We start from the raw sequence: 14674 nt of genomic DNA, 5'->3' as shown, positions 1-14674 counted from the left end.
TATTTATTGAGGGCCCACTATGTGCCAGGTCTACCTTCTCAAGGGGTCACTGGACAATACAGACATAGCCCGGGCAGATGGGATGACGCCTACCTTTCTTCTTTTAGTACACTAACTAACTGACAGGAGAGCTTGGTCCTAAAGAACAGAGTTTGGTGTAAATAGAAAGGAGTTAACTATACTGAGGCCTCCAAAAATTCTCACATTTTTTTATGTATAATCTTATTTATTACAACAATCAAGTGAGAAATAAAAGAGATATGTATATAATTTTACGATTAACAAAAATTAGACTGTGAGAAGTTAAATATAACTTGTTTAAAGACATGCACACGCAGTCTGAATTTATGTCTTATGTCTGTCTCACTTTTAAAAAAATATTTTTAATCCTCACCCAAGGATGTGTTTTGGGGTTTTTTGAGAGAGAGAGAGAGAGAGGGAGAGAAAGAGAGAAATAGAAACACCTATATGAGAGAGGAACATCCATCTTTTGCCTCCTGAATATGCCCTAACCAAGGATTGAACACGAAACCTAGTTATATGCCCTGACTGGGAATCAAACAGCAAGTCTTCGGTGTATGGGACAACACTCCAACTGACGGAACCAGCTGTCCAGGGCTGTCTGTCTCATTTTTGAGTGAGGTTGAGTTTAATTTGCTTGCAAGCTACTTATGAATTAATAATAAGATGCAGATGCTAAACTAAATGATACAGTAACTAAAAGCATAGTATTCAGCCCTAGTCAGTTTTTCTCAGTGGTTAGAGCATCGAGCTGCTGATTGAAGATCTCAGGTTTGATTGTGGTCATGGACACATACCTTAGTTGCAGGCTCTGTCCCCAGCTCAGGTTGGAAAAAATAAGCTTAGGTGAAGATTAACAACAACAACAAAAAGCAAAGCGTTCAGATAAAGGAAGTATAGTGCTCAGCTCCTGAGACAGTTCAGTCCTTCCATCCTGAGACTCAGCAGAGCACATCCAGATCACACACTCGGTTGTAAGCACCCCATTTTTAAAGGATTTGACAGAAAAATGGCAACAAATAAATAAGGGAGTTGGAGAACATGTTATAGACACATTATTAAAGGAACTAAAGGATTTAGCCAGGAAAAAGAAATTACATAATAGTTGTCTGCAAATATTGGGGCTTAATGCTGAGAGCTGTACAAGCCCCTCAGCACTTTGCCCTTGGCTGTGACCCATGACTGGGACTTTCATGCCTTAGACATCTGCATGGCTCACAGCTCTACTTCTCATTCAAGCCTCCGCTTTAATGCCCGCTCCTCATAGGGACCTGCCTTGACCACCCTCTCCAGCATATTCTCCGTTTACTCACATGCTTTATTTCCATGACATGTTGAATTTACTGCCTGATATTATATAAATGGTTTCCTGTCTCCCTCCTTGGAATGTCAGTGCCAGGAGGCAGGAACATCGTTTTGTCCACTCATGTAGTATCAGAGTGAAACGCTAGGTCTCTCTTTGACTCCAGCTTGTGCAAGCCTGCTTTGTCTTGCATATAGACGTGTTAACCCTTAGACGAGTTCTGCTTGCAGCTTGAGTTTTACAGAAACAGCTCCTCCTATTACCCCTCCTCCTGACATAAAAGAAGCCTGAATTCTGTACTTCCCTAAGATGAATTTGGGGAACCCCTGGGGCCTCCATCTTCTCCATTGGCTCCTCAGTCCGTAAATCTTTCCCTTACTCCAAACTCTGACAGTTTGAGTTTGGGTCAATGAAGCATTGGGCACAATGACTTTGCACCAGTAACGGTGTCCTCTCATGCCTAGAACATAGCCTGGCCCATGGTAGGCCCTTGAGGAATATGTGAATGTAAAATAAATGGATTTTCTCCAAGCAGAGCTTATATCTCTTCACGAAAATATTTTCATAACTGTCTTTTGATGTCAACGTTAAGATAAGTCACCATTTCTGTTACAGATCCATGTTTTAATTCAACAACCAGTCTTAAAAATAGAAGCATCCACTGACCCTAAGAACCAACTATAACATTTGGTTTTTTAGTACTATGCCAAGGGACCACCATTAATTCTTTATTGAATTTTCAATAAAAAGTCAACATATAAATTAATTATTTCATAATGTTGTAGAATGATCAAAACACTACTTATTATTTTGATTCTCCAGCTATATGGGATTAAACAAACAAAAAAGCAATTTCAAATTTAACTGTTGAAACTTTAATATTTAAATGGAATTTTTTTTAAATCATGGTTTATAGAACTACTTAAATTTGGGGTGCCCTATATTAGCTAAGAAGATGCCATTTGCCCATTCACAATGAAATGAATTTTAAAAGATATTTACTTACATACATTCCCTCAAACTGAAAGGAAAGATACTTGTTTTCCTCTGGATACCTTTTCTCCCCCAGAGGTTCATCAACAGTTTTACCTCTGAAAGGTCAGAGAAAGAGTTGCCCGCAGTTTATTTAATGAAAAGAACACAAAATCAGGCTTACCCTTTGGGCACATGATTCAGCCACTCTTTCCAAGCCTCCCCAAGGCATTACTCCGATTGCATTTCCTGGTGCTGGTCACAACTGCTGCCCACATTTACCTGAACATGCTTTCCTGCTCTCTTCCTATCTCCCAATTTGGAGATAAAACATGTGCTAAGCCTGTTATAAAGTAGCTACAGAACCCTTCAGAGTCTGACCACACCACACCACCTATCATGGCCCTCTCTGAGCTGCCACATGGCTCTGCCGGATTGCTACCATGGCCCCCGAGTAGTGTTCCTGCCTCCACCCCGTCCCTTTCCTTCTAAAGCAGAAGTCACCCTGAAACTCTGCCGCTCAGAACTCTGCAACAGTTCCCCAGTCTCAGAGCGAAGCCCTGGTCTTCACAGCAGCCTGACTCCCTCCCCTAAATTACTGAGCACATACTTAAATAAGTCACCACCCTCATTTCACTATATCTCAAACGGAGGCAAAGGCTGAGATGATAACAACTCCAATAACTTTATCACACAAGGGCACTGCTGGCAATCCCCAATGTGCCCTGTCTGGAATTTCCTCCACGGTTATTACTTTTAAACTCTTTGTTCCCTTTATCTTGCTTGCTGCTTGTATTAATAACTAGTAGCAAAAGAAAAAAAAAGCCAACAGTTATCAGGCATAGAATATCAATTTCAACTTGGCTTCATTAATGTCTTTTGAAAGTTAAATACATCCAATTAGAAAGATATACACAAATTGTCCCACCAGACACTTTAAAATCCGTGAGCCTTTTAGCCAACAGATAGCAAATACTTTACCAGTGAAGACTGATAAAGCTTAATTTAAAGGCTGATCCAACAGGGAGACGTTTTAAGATAATAACTTCATTCTTCTCTTTTTTTCAGTTATGCTAATTCCATCAGGCTGTATACATGTTTCGATGCAAACAATTTTAGCATCAAGGCAGGCGTACATTTGTATAGAAGCAGACAGCACCTAGAATAGGTTCAACTGCAGATGTTGGCTGGTCTCTTGTTAACCGGGAGCATGCTGAGATGAAACATCACACATGACTCAGATTGCCAAGAAGAGGTATTTAAATTTATTTTTTCACAAATGCAATGTACCATGACTGATGTGCTATCAAAATCTAGCATCTAAACAGAGGTCAATAGAGGGTGGGGTTCAATTCAAAATGTTAGTTAAGGCAACAACTTGTTGGAGAACAAAATATACAGATATTGAATTCTCGGTACCTTAGAATAGTGCCCTGGTTAAATAAGTTAAGGAGCATTCATAGACTAAAACGCAAAGCAGGCATTGAATTCATACAAAACATGACATAAGTCAATATTCCACCTTATCACAAAACTTGACATTGTTTTTTCCAGTGGTTGCTTAGCATCTGATGTCATTGACAGCTGACAGCATGAGGTCTCATGTATTTCACGCCCAGACATTACTAATCAAGCAAGGTGGGTGTGTTGCCCTCGCTAGCATTTCTAGAACCTACTTGGCCACCAGTCCCAGGAAGTAGGTAGCATTCATCGCCCTACTAATTATGACCAGTGTGCCCTGCTTTGCTAAATAATTGATATCATCTTAATTACGTAGAGCAATCTTCATGTCTCACAATCTTCATGTCTCACAGCTAGTTCTGCTTGCTTATTATTCTGTGGCAGGACCCTGAAGCAGTGGGTATAATCATATCTTTGAGGAAGATGCTATATATCACGGTGGCACTCAAGGATCAGATAAACCTGAATTTACGGGCCATAGGACCTTGTCAAGGTGTTGAACTTTTCTGAGACTCAGTTTCCCCATCTTTAAGGTGGGTCTAGCTTTACATATGGATTAATGGATTAAAGAGATGACTGTAAAGTGCTTAGCACAGTGGTGACAAATAGTAAGTGCTCAGCAAATAATGTTCAATTCTAGAGTTCCTGAACTTCCTCCATAGCATGCTTTCTTTTTATTTATTTATTTATTTATTTATTTATTTTGAGAGAGAGAGAGAGAGAGAGAGAGAGAGAGAGAGAGAGAGAGAGAGAGAACAGCTATGTAAGAGCAAAACATAGATCAGCAGCCTCGTGCACTACCCTCACCAATGATCAAGTCCACAACCCAGGCATGTGTCCTGAGTGCTAATCAAACCTGCAACCCTTTGTGCACAGGATGACATCATCCAACTGGATCTCACAGGCCAGGGCCATAATATGCTGTGTATAATTTAAAAAAAAAAAAATCTCAGAATGGTGCTTCCGTTTGCAGGGGACGAATAACAGTGACATGGTCACTTTGCACCAGATTTGGTTAAAATTCAAAAACCCTTAAATTAAATAAAATACACATGAGATTGCATCTGGAAAAATTTAATCAAATTAGTTTTCAATTTTTGTGTTTACAGGACAGAAAACTGAATAAAGAAAAATCCACAGATCACACAAACAAAAGAAATCTAGTTTAAAACAACAACTTTGCCCTCTTCGAAAGCCTTTTGTCTGGGAAGTTTGCAAATGGTACTGATCTCAGTTTCATCAGCAGCTGAAAGTGCAGTTCCCCGAGGAGAGGCCAGGAGTGATGAGGAGAAAATGTATGAAACAATGCACTCAACCCAGTGTCAGAGTGTGGGCAATGCTAGAGGGTGGGTGCCCGGTGGTCAGCCCCTAATAAAGAAGCCTTCCTTATTTTAGATAATTCTGCAAAAAGGAGGAGGCACCCAAATGCCCATACCTCAGCAGCCCAAACTTCACAGTGGAGCTCCCAGCTTTGCTCAGAATTCCTGGCTTCAGGAAAAGTCAGTATCTATAGTCTGAGTATACAACTTGCCCTCATTTGTTCACTCCTTCTCTGTATGCACGTTTTTATTTTAACTCGATGTCACAAACTCCCAGTCATGGGCTGAATCTCATCAGGGGTGTGTTTTGTTCGGCTTCCAGAGTTGAAAAGAAAAAGAACATTTTTAATTTGCCAACTGGAAAGATTTCACATAAAACCTAGATCTCTGGCTCCTCTTAGAAATGTCAGAGACTTGGCAGTGCCAGGCCAGTATGCCCAGGGAAGACAGGTAAGGGCAGTCTCCTTCAAGTGGGGAGTGTGCTCTCGGGTGAGCCACAGCCCCACCACTCTCTGTTCCGACACCAGTCCACCACACACTCATTCATGAAAGCCCTGGCACTGCAGATATTTGAGTGTCCAGGGCCTTACTACAGCATCAAGAACATCAAGCCAGATGTGACCATCTCATGTAAGTACCAACCAATGTGCCTGTTAACCAAAATGAAATCATCACAGCAGAGAAACAAATTGTTTTTGAGGTGGAGGGGGAAACCCTAGAGTAGCTGTTAAAACACATGGATTTCATATATATATACATATGGATTTCCTTCCTAGATCTACGACTGTGTGAAATTAGGCAAGTTGCTTTCTTTTCTAAATTTCAGTATCCTCCATAACAAGTGGAGAGGATAGTGCCAGTGTCAGAGCATCTGTTCTAGAACCTAATTTCTGCTACGTTAAAGCCCTATGGAAAGAAGAAGAAGGTAAATATAGAATACTGGGTGGGGAAAAAGTAGTATTACAGTTGTGAGTATGTGAAACAGTTTATTCTTGTATCATTATTCATTAATTATTGTTTTATTTTTATAAAACAACTGTAACCTACTTTTGCCCCACCCTGTATAACACTAACTTACTCTAAGCAATAGTTCTCACAAGAGTAAATGGAAAAGTTATACTATACATGTTTTTAAGGTTCTCATGAAAAGATTCTAATACATCAACCTGATGAAGATTTCACATTGTTCTCCACACTTTGCCCATTCAAAATACACATATTTAGATGCGATAGTCACAGTTTAAAACGATTCATTAGTAAGAAAAAAGAAAAATTAAGGGGAAAAGAACATGTGTTTGTTTCTTATTATCTTTAGTTTAGTTATAGTTTGGGTCATAGATTCTAGTTTTCTAAAGACTAATGGGAATCAAAGAATCTTACCCACAGTTTGGTTAAGGTGTGCATCAGTCACTGCATATCCTGCCTGGAGCATCATTAAGCCATGCCTGGCTCTGATTGCACCCATAAACTGCCTGTGCCCAAATGAATTTCAAATAAAGCTTCCTAAAGGGACCAGAGCCTATTACACCACTTCTTCCTGAAACCACAGGCAGGGTCTGGGAGATGGCACTGACAAAGCTCCTCATACGGGCTTTCCTTAATAAACCAAACATTTCAAACCCTGAGAGACAGATAACATTAGCAGAGGCAAGGGGACAGCCAGATTAGAAAACTAAAGTTCTGAAGCAACCAGCATTTCTTACCATTTTCCCTCATATGGCCAAGAATCACAGTGCTAACCAAAGGGAATTGTTTCAATAAATGATGCCTTCACCATGTCAATCTGTTGTAGGGTTAACTCCTAAGCAACCATGATATCAGATAACTGCCCCCAACAAATGATAGGAACTGTGACCTAGCACATGGACTGCTCACATTCCCCTCAAAAAAAACAATGGGAAAGGGATTCTTCTTCTTTAATATTAGAAACTAGGAAACATAAGATCAAGGGTATTATTTTATGTCACTTGTAGCACTTAATAAATTCTGCAAAACTGTGATTTCTATACATGTCTGTGTCTTCTAACTAGACAATAGGACCCGGTGCCTGGTATATACTGAGTGCCTAACACATGCTCCTTAAGTCGAACTAAACTGCCCTTATTTTCTATCTTCACAGCACAAAAGAACTACAAACCTCAGGGTACTTTATCTATCTAGGTCTAGGACCTTCTCTCTTTTGACCTTGGAGTGCCTGATGGTATTATGCCTACCACACCTGGGCAAAATGATAAACCCATTTGAAATATAAACTTAGACTAAGGTGTGCAATGGAATCTCCTAAATTCTATAAAGGTATATTGATAATGTAGTCGTGGTATTCCACCACTGATAGAGCTCAGCCCTCAAGATTCAGTTTCTGAATGGGAGGGGTGTGTTTCTCTAGCTACACTCCTTGTCCTGCAATCCCACCTGCTCACCTCCAGGGGGCAGCAGAGTCCGCCTTCCCAAGGGGATGGCGGGGAAACAGCACATTGGAGATCTCAGCAGTTTCTGTTTCTGACATTCCCTGACTCAACCAATAACTTATAATCCTTGCGTCTTGGCTCTCTGGTCTGTAAAATGGGATAATAGTTCCTACTTTATAAGAATCTTGTGACGATTAAATGAAGTAATGGATGTCAAGTGTTTGACACAGTGCCTGGCACATGAGAACTGTATAGATGTAACCACTCTAAAGAATAGGGCAAGAGTAAATATTGGAGTGACCCAGAGTGAGTGAGCCTGAGGCAGATGATGGTGTGATCATGTTCAAAGTCACTTCCAGGCTCTGCAAGGTCAGTGTTTCTCAGGCCGTTTTGTAGAAATCACCTTTGCAGCTAAGGGAATGCATGCCTTGGGGTTGGGGAAGGCCTCAAAATTCATTCTTACGTTTTATGTTAGAAATTCATGTCTTTCTAATTTGCTCTCAAGCAAATTTGTCTTTGCTTTCATGTAAAAATAATATTGCCCCTCCTAAATCTCTGAGAAAATGAAATCTCTAAGGAAATGTGCCATGATTAAATTGTGGCTTTGCCTACCCATTGGCACCTTCCCCAGACACCTCAGGATAAATGTGCCTCAATTTGCTACCCCGTGGGGAGTTGTCTTTCCATTAGCACAAATGATAGTGTGGGTCCATGCTGAAGTGTTGCAGCATCTCATTATAAATATATAACCTGTGAGGCCCAGAGAAGAATGTCTCTAAATCAGTGTGGGGAATAATGTGCTAAACCAGCCCTCTTCCTCATAAACATCATAAAACAGACAACAATGCATTTGGGCACAACGTAATTTTTAAAGGAATTGCAAGTGTTCTAGACATCTTAAGGGGAAAGCATCTCTTAATGCCATAACATTTAGGAGAAGGGCCTGCCATTTCCTAAACAGAATCACTTACAATAAATCAGATAAGCTTTCTATGGCTCAGCTGGAGAAGAAAGATAAGGAGTTTGCATAAGACTACTTCATAAAAGCCACGTTAGACAAATTTGTGTTTAAATAAAACACAGTATTTACAGATCAGATTGGCCATCTGCACATGATCTCTTCTTCGCCTAAAAAAGATGTAGATTCTGACTGGTCTGTAGCCCTTAGATAGAAGTAGCTATTGCATAAACATGGCCAATGTCAAATAACATCTAAATTCAAACAAGCACTGTATCAAAGGATAAATGCTCTGCTTGCCTTTTAAAATAAAATATTAGAGTGATTCTTCTATGAAACGTCAAGTAATACCCCTGATATGCAAGCCTAAAAGAAAATATTCAAGTTTCCTGCCACAGTAGTGATGACCAGATACTTACCTCTAAGGGGAGCTCCAGGCTTTTCCTCTATTCCATCTCATCATGTCTGACGTCACTGACAGTCCTTGTACCTCTCCACTTAGGAAAAGATACCGTGCTCCACACTCTTCACACTACTCCTTTCTCCCCACAAAGAGACAGTGAAAATGTGGACAGGCCTCCAGAGAAAAAGAGGCTCTGGGAAAACCATGGGTCCAACAGCCTATCCAAGGCACCAGGAGGCTATTCTTCTCTTGGGGATTAAAGCAGAATTATTATCAAACCCAGTGCTTTTCTGGAGAGTCCCCTTGGCAAGTCCCTCAAACCAGCAGCAGCAGTAGGTGACAATGGACTAGTCATGTTCCGGCCATGACTGGCTCCTCCTCCAATACATGACTATTGATGAGGGTGTTCAACTTCAGTATTTGTGATTCCAGACATATGTTGTTATATTTTATTTTACATATTTACACCAGCATTTCCCAAAGTATATGTCAAAGAACACCAGTGTTATACTAAGTTAACAAATGCTTTCTAAATGAAGGGTTCCCTAAGAAAAAGTTTAGGAAACTCTGTTAAACTAAGTACAAAAGTGTTCTTTACTGCAGGACTTTCCATAGTCATTAATGCATGGTCACTTTCCACAGCAAGGGACAAGCAGAAGTGCTTCCTAAATGTATTGGAGCACAGAACCTTTTTTCAGGACTTCCGCTTGGGACTACCGTTAGAACATTCCCTCAGAAATATCACTCAGGTTGCTAAGATTGTAGCCAAGAAAATAAACACAGATTTGAGGTTTTTTTAACAACTCACCCCAGTATATTTCAAACAAAAAGGGGGACTTTGGCCTAAATTATCTGGATATTTGCTTCAATCAGCCACCTTAATTGTTGTATAGTGAAAGCTTCTGAGTCTCTGGGGATCAACTCCCTGCTGCCACCTGGTATTTTCTATGCTAGAGAACCTGTTAGGCCAACAGCATACACCCCCAAAAAGCAAATGACTATTTACATCACAAAATGAGATTCCCCAAAAACCTTCAGTCAGGGGTTCCCACAGCACATTTAAAGATGGTTCCACTTAACAATAAAACAAGTGTACTTCCTCGAAAACTGTCAAGAAAACTGGCTTACAGGACAGGATTACATATGGACTTGCATGGTGACCATTGCTTTGAATTATACAGCTGTAATGTTTATAAAATTCACATAAGTTTGTGTGTTGTTTTTTTTTTTCAATATGATACCAAATATTTGCTTTATTGGTTTACCTTGCTGTTTTGCTACCACATTTCTCTAAGAACAAGCTGCATTAAAAATAAATAAATAAATAAATAAATAAATAAATAAATAAAAATAAAATTTAAAAAAGCCTGCAAGTCATGCCATTAAATGACTTCACAATATGGCCTCAAATTTATTTGCTTGTGTAAGAAATTTGAGGCCATGTTGTGACTTCTAGTCGCCATTTTCAGGAGAGGTGGCCCTCGTGGAAAGTGTGGTGGTGCAGGGGGCATAGCATCAGAGTCACCTCAGGCCTTTTCCAAATCACGGTCCTCATGTATCTCCCCTCAGATTCCCCCTCAGGTGGGAGTCACTGCTCCAGTGGTAACAAAATAGAAGTGAGATGTATCCCAATGAAATATTAGAGCATAAAAATTAAGAACCACAGTATACGATTGTGGTTTCCCAAGTAAGGCTATATATTTCCCAGAAAATATGTTTTAAAAATAATAGAATTTCTGTTTATATTTTTATCTCAAAAATGAGAAATTAGACTTTCTTAATATTTAACACACAGAATGAAAATAGGATGTGTATACAATTCAAAAAAACAACAACATGCACACACGTTGTAGAGAGACATTTTCAAAATATTTTGCTGATGGGAGGCACAATTTAAAAGTTGGGAGACCATTGGCATAGAGAAAATGATGCTTCGGAAAGCATATGTCAGGGTAATTAGAAGATAACTTAGACAGATGTGAGCCTGCGGCCCAATAATGGTCTCCCATTGTCAAATAAATGCCAAGAGGAACTAAACTTATTTCTGAACTGGTTCCACACTATTATAAGGAAAAATCTTCAGATTCTGCTAAAACTGTCACTTGAATAACAAATAACAAACATTTGGACCAGGATAACAGCTAAGAAAGAAACAAAACTAAAATAAATAAATAAATAAATAAATAAATAAATAAGCTCTTAATACTATTAGGATCAAGATCTGGGTTCTCTTGTCAAAAATGTCAGCCACTTCTGAATTTAGATAGTATTTTTCAGTCAAAACAAATATTTATCAAGAGTAGTCTAAACATATTCACTTTTTTACATTTAAAAGAATATGCTGTTTTTGAGTATCTGAACATTATGGACCACATGGCCAAGCTTGGAACTTCCATAATAATTCTTGTCTTAGTTTTGCCTATTTTGGTATCAAGTATGTGGTCTCCAGAGTCTCCAATGCTGCCAAGCAGTCATCGCCACATCAGGTGATTCAGTAGCTCACTCTGCAACTAAGAAAACATGCGGGACTGACTCTGGTTCAACGCAGACAACCTCCTCTGCATGCCCTTCTGATCAGCAGGCTCCGGACCAGGGCACAGCCCCAGGCTCATCATGTCCAAAAGATCGTGGCCTCTCCTTCAGCTTACGCTGAAGAAGGACCAGGGGAGAGTAACTGAGAATTGAACAGGACCCTCAGCTCGCAAAACTGTGCCATGACTCACACAAAAAATAAAAGAAATAGTGCCAGCAAGACTAATGACCTAAGTTCATCTGGACCATATCTTCCAAGCTAAAGCCACAAAATCACCCAGTTTATAAATTCTGACCAATCCCCACACCAAGACTAGTGGCTAACTCTAGTTCCCCAAACCCTAGAAGCATCTCTCCCTAACTTGCCTTTTGGTATGCATACTTCTCTACTTAAAAATAAACAAATAAATAAAGTTTATTTAAATATTAAACCTTATTTATTTATTTATTTTTTATTATTATTATTTTTTTTACTATAGATAAGTTTTTGATGGTCTTTGTCAGTGGGTCTTAACAAAGGTCATAAAGTTACCTGGCCATAAGCTGAGTCTTAACAATTGGGGTTTGTGCATAAGAAGTATTTTTTTAAGTAAATGAGAAGGACAAAAAAAAAAATCAAAAGAAAGAAGAAGAAAGAAAATGGGGCTGCTTCTTGGGCAACATCCAATTCTCAGGCCCTGGGGTCTCCTGGCTTATGCTGCTTTCAGTGACCAGAGCAATATTAAGGTTCTTTGCAAAATGACTGATGACTGATAGCCTATGCCCACCCCCAGGATCTTTCAAATTTATAAGCAATTAGCAGGTGCTATGCAAATATCGGCAAAAATAGCAATAGCAGTACATATTCACATATGTACAGTTACTTAAATGTTTACTTTTATGGCATTGCCTTATTTGAGATCATTAATGGCCCCAAAGTTACTCTTATTTTAGAGACGAAGCCTGAAAGGATCTAGGTAACTAAATCAGTGTCAACGCGCTTAAAAAGTGGAATCAGAACACAATCTCAGTTACTAACCACCATAAGTCCCTTTCCATTCTTTTCACAGACTTTATAAAACAAGAACCTAGGTCACTTTGTGTATAGTGCTATAAAGAACATTAGGATGTAAGTCATTGTTCTGTGTACAGAAAACTAGAATTGCCTTGGAGTTGCCTTTTAAAAAATGCTGTGGAGAGCCTAAACCAGTTTGGCTCTGTGGATAGAGTGTCGGCCTGCGGACTGAAGGGTCCTGGGTTCTATTCAGGTCAAGGGCATGTACCTTGGTTGCGGGCACATCCCCAGTAGAAGGTGTGCAGGAGGCAGCTGATCTATGTTTCTCTCTCATCGATGTTTCTAACTCCCTATCCCTCTCCCTTCCTCTCTGTGGAAAATCAATAAAATATATTCTAAAAAATTAAAAATGCTGTGGAATTCTTTGGCCTGTGACGCAGCAACAGTGCCCATTCAGGAAGCTGCTGGAGCTGTTGTCCCCGCCTCCACATTTGATCATTTGCAATGTTGGGCTTTGATCATTTAAGCACAGTGTTACAGCATCAGTGACCAATGACAGCAGTACTATGATTATGGAGGAAGAAGAGGACCTTCAGCACACAGTCATCTGGCCATGACTACTGGCAAGCCCACCCATCCCTCCAGTCCTGATGCAGCCACCACAGCCCCACACCAGGCAGATTTTCCACCAACTCAGACATTTGATCCGACGACTCCGCCACCACTCTATGGAAACAACTTTGAGGATGAGCCAGCTTTACCAAAAGAATTAGAATTAGGAGTGGATTTCTACCACATCTGGCCAAAGACACTAGCAGTGTCACATCAGTAACAGTGGCAGATGGCAGTATCACAAACGAGACTCCTCTGGCAGGACCCACAGATTTTTGCCTGGCCTTTAGACCCACATGGTTCCTGGCTGGCAAAACCCAATTTGGCTTTGTGTGTGGGGTCGGTGCAATTGGGCGTCTAGGAGGGTTTTCTTTCTTTATTAAACTTAATGAGCACGACAGGTGTTTCATTTGGTGTGTGGCAAGTGTCCTTGGATGCCATCTTCCTCCCATGATTCTACTTCCCAGCTTCAGGGTAATCTTTTCTCTGCAATGAATGGAAAGAACCATCCTCACTCCTGGAATTATTGGATGGTGTCGTTTCCCTGCTTCCAAAATTTTTATGTCTGCATTAGCCAGGGAAAGACAGCAACTCCTGCCGAAACCGGTTTGGCTCAGTGGTAGAGCGTTGGTCTGCGGACTGAAAGGTCCCAGGTTTGATTCCGGTCAAGGGCATGTACATTGGTTGCGGGCACATCCCCAGTAGAGGGTGTGCAAGAGGCAGCTGGTCAGTGTTTCTCTCTCACTGACATTTCTAGCTCTCTCTCTCTCTCTCCCTTCTTCTCTGCAAAATATCAATAAAATATATTAAAAAAAAAAAAAAGATAGCAACTCCTAGTAGCATACCCTTGTGCTTTGTTTTATGAAGTCATTGCCCTAATTTTTTTTTTAACTGAATTTATCTGGGATGTGGATATCATAGGACCAAATATACAAAAAGGACTTTGAACTCTTAAATCGGACCAGCAAACTGCTCTAGGGCAACTCTCAAGCAGGTCTAATGCTTGACTATTGGAGCAATGAAAGTAAACATGGGTCTTTTGTTCTTTCTTATGGATCTTCCTAATACTGTATTAGATTTACCTGCAATGTGATTAGCTTTAAGTGTTTGTGCTTATCCTATCTAATAAAAGAGTAATATGCAAATTGACTGCCACACCAACACACAAGATGGTTGCCCTCATGTGGTCAAAGATGGCTGCCCCCATGTGGACACAAGATGGCCACCACAAGATGGCCAATAAGGAAGGGCAGTTGGGAGGAGTTAGGCCTGCAAGGGAGGGCAGTTGGGGGTGATCAAGCCTGTAGGGAAGAGCAGTTAGAGGTGACCAGGCTGTCAGAGGAGGGAAGTTGGGGGCAACCAGGCCTGCAGGGGAGGGCAGTTATTGGCAATCAGGCTGGCAGGGTATCAGTTAGGCATCAATCAGGCTGGCAGGGGAGTGGTTAGGGGTGATCAGGGTGGCAGGCAGAAGCAGTTAGGGGCAATCAGGAAGGCAGGCAGGCGAGCAATTGGGAGCTAGCAGTCCTGGATTGTGAGAGGGATGTCTGACTGCCCGTTTAGGCCTGACCCCAGTGGAGTCCCAGCTGGGCTGAGGGACACTCCCCCCCTCCCCTGTGCACGAATTTCATGCACCAGGCCTTTAGTACAAAATAAGAAGTGCTATTTCTTCCCTATTTCTACAGCCTTTGATA

General features: G+C 40.6%; 1 pseudogene; it reads left to right on the top strand.

Moving 5' to 3' along the window:
* Window positions 1–12875: 12875 nt before the first annotated feature.
* On the top strand, window positions 12876–13961 carry LOC118703057 (annotated as a pseudogene).
* Window positions 13962–14674: the final 713 nt, after the last annotated feature.

Source organism: Pipistrellus kuhlii, unplaced genomic scaffold (genome assembly GCF_014108245.1).
Source record: "Pipistrellus kuhlii isolate mPipKuh1 unplaced genomic scaffold, mPipKuh1.p scaffold_m20_p_4, whole genome shotgun sequence".
In the NCBI taxonomy this organism is placed as follows: domain Eukaryota; kingdom Metazoa; phylum Chordata; class Mammalia; order Chiroptera; family Vespertilionidae; genus Pipistrellus; species Pipistrellus kuhlii.
This window is presented reverse-complemented; position numbering and strand designations above follow the sequence as displayed.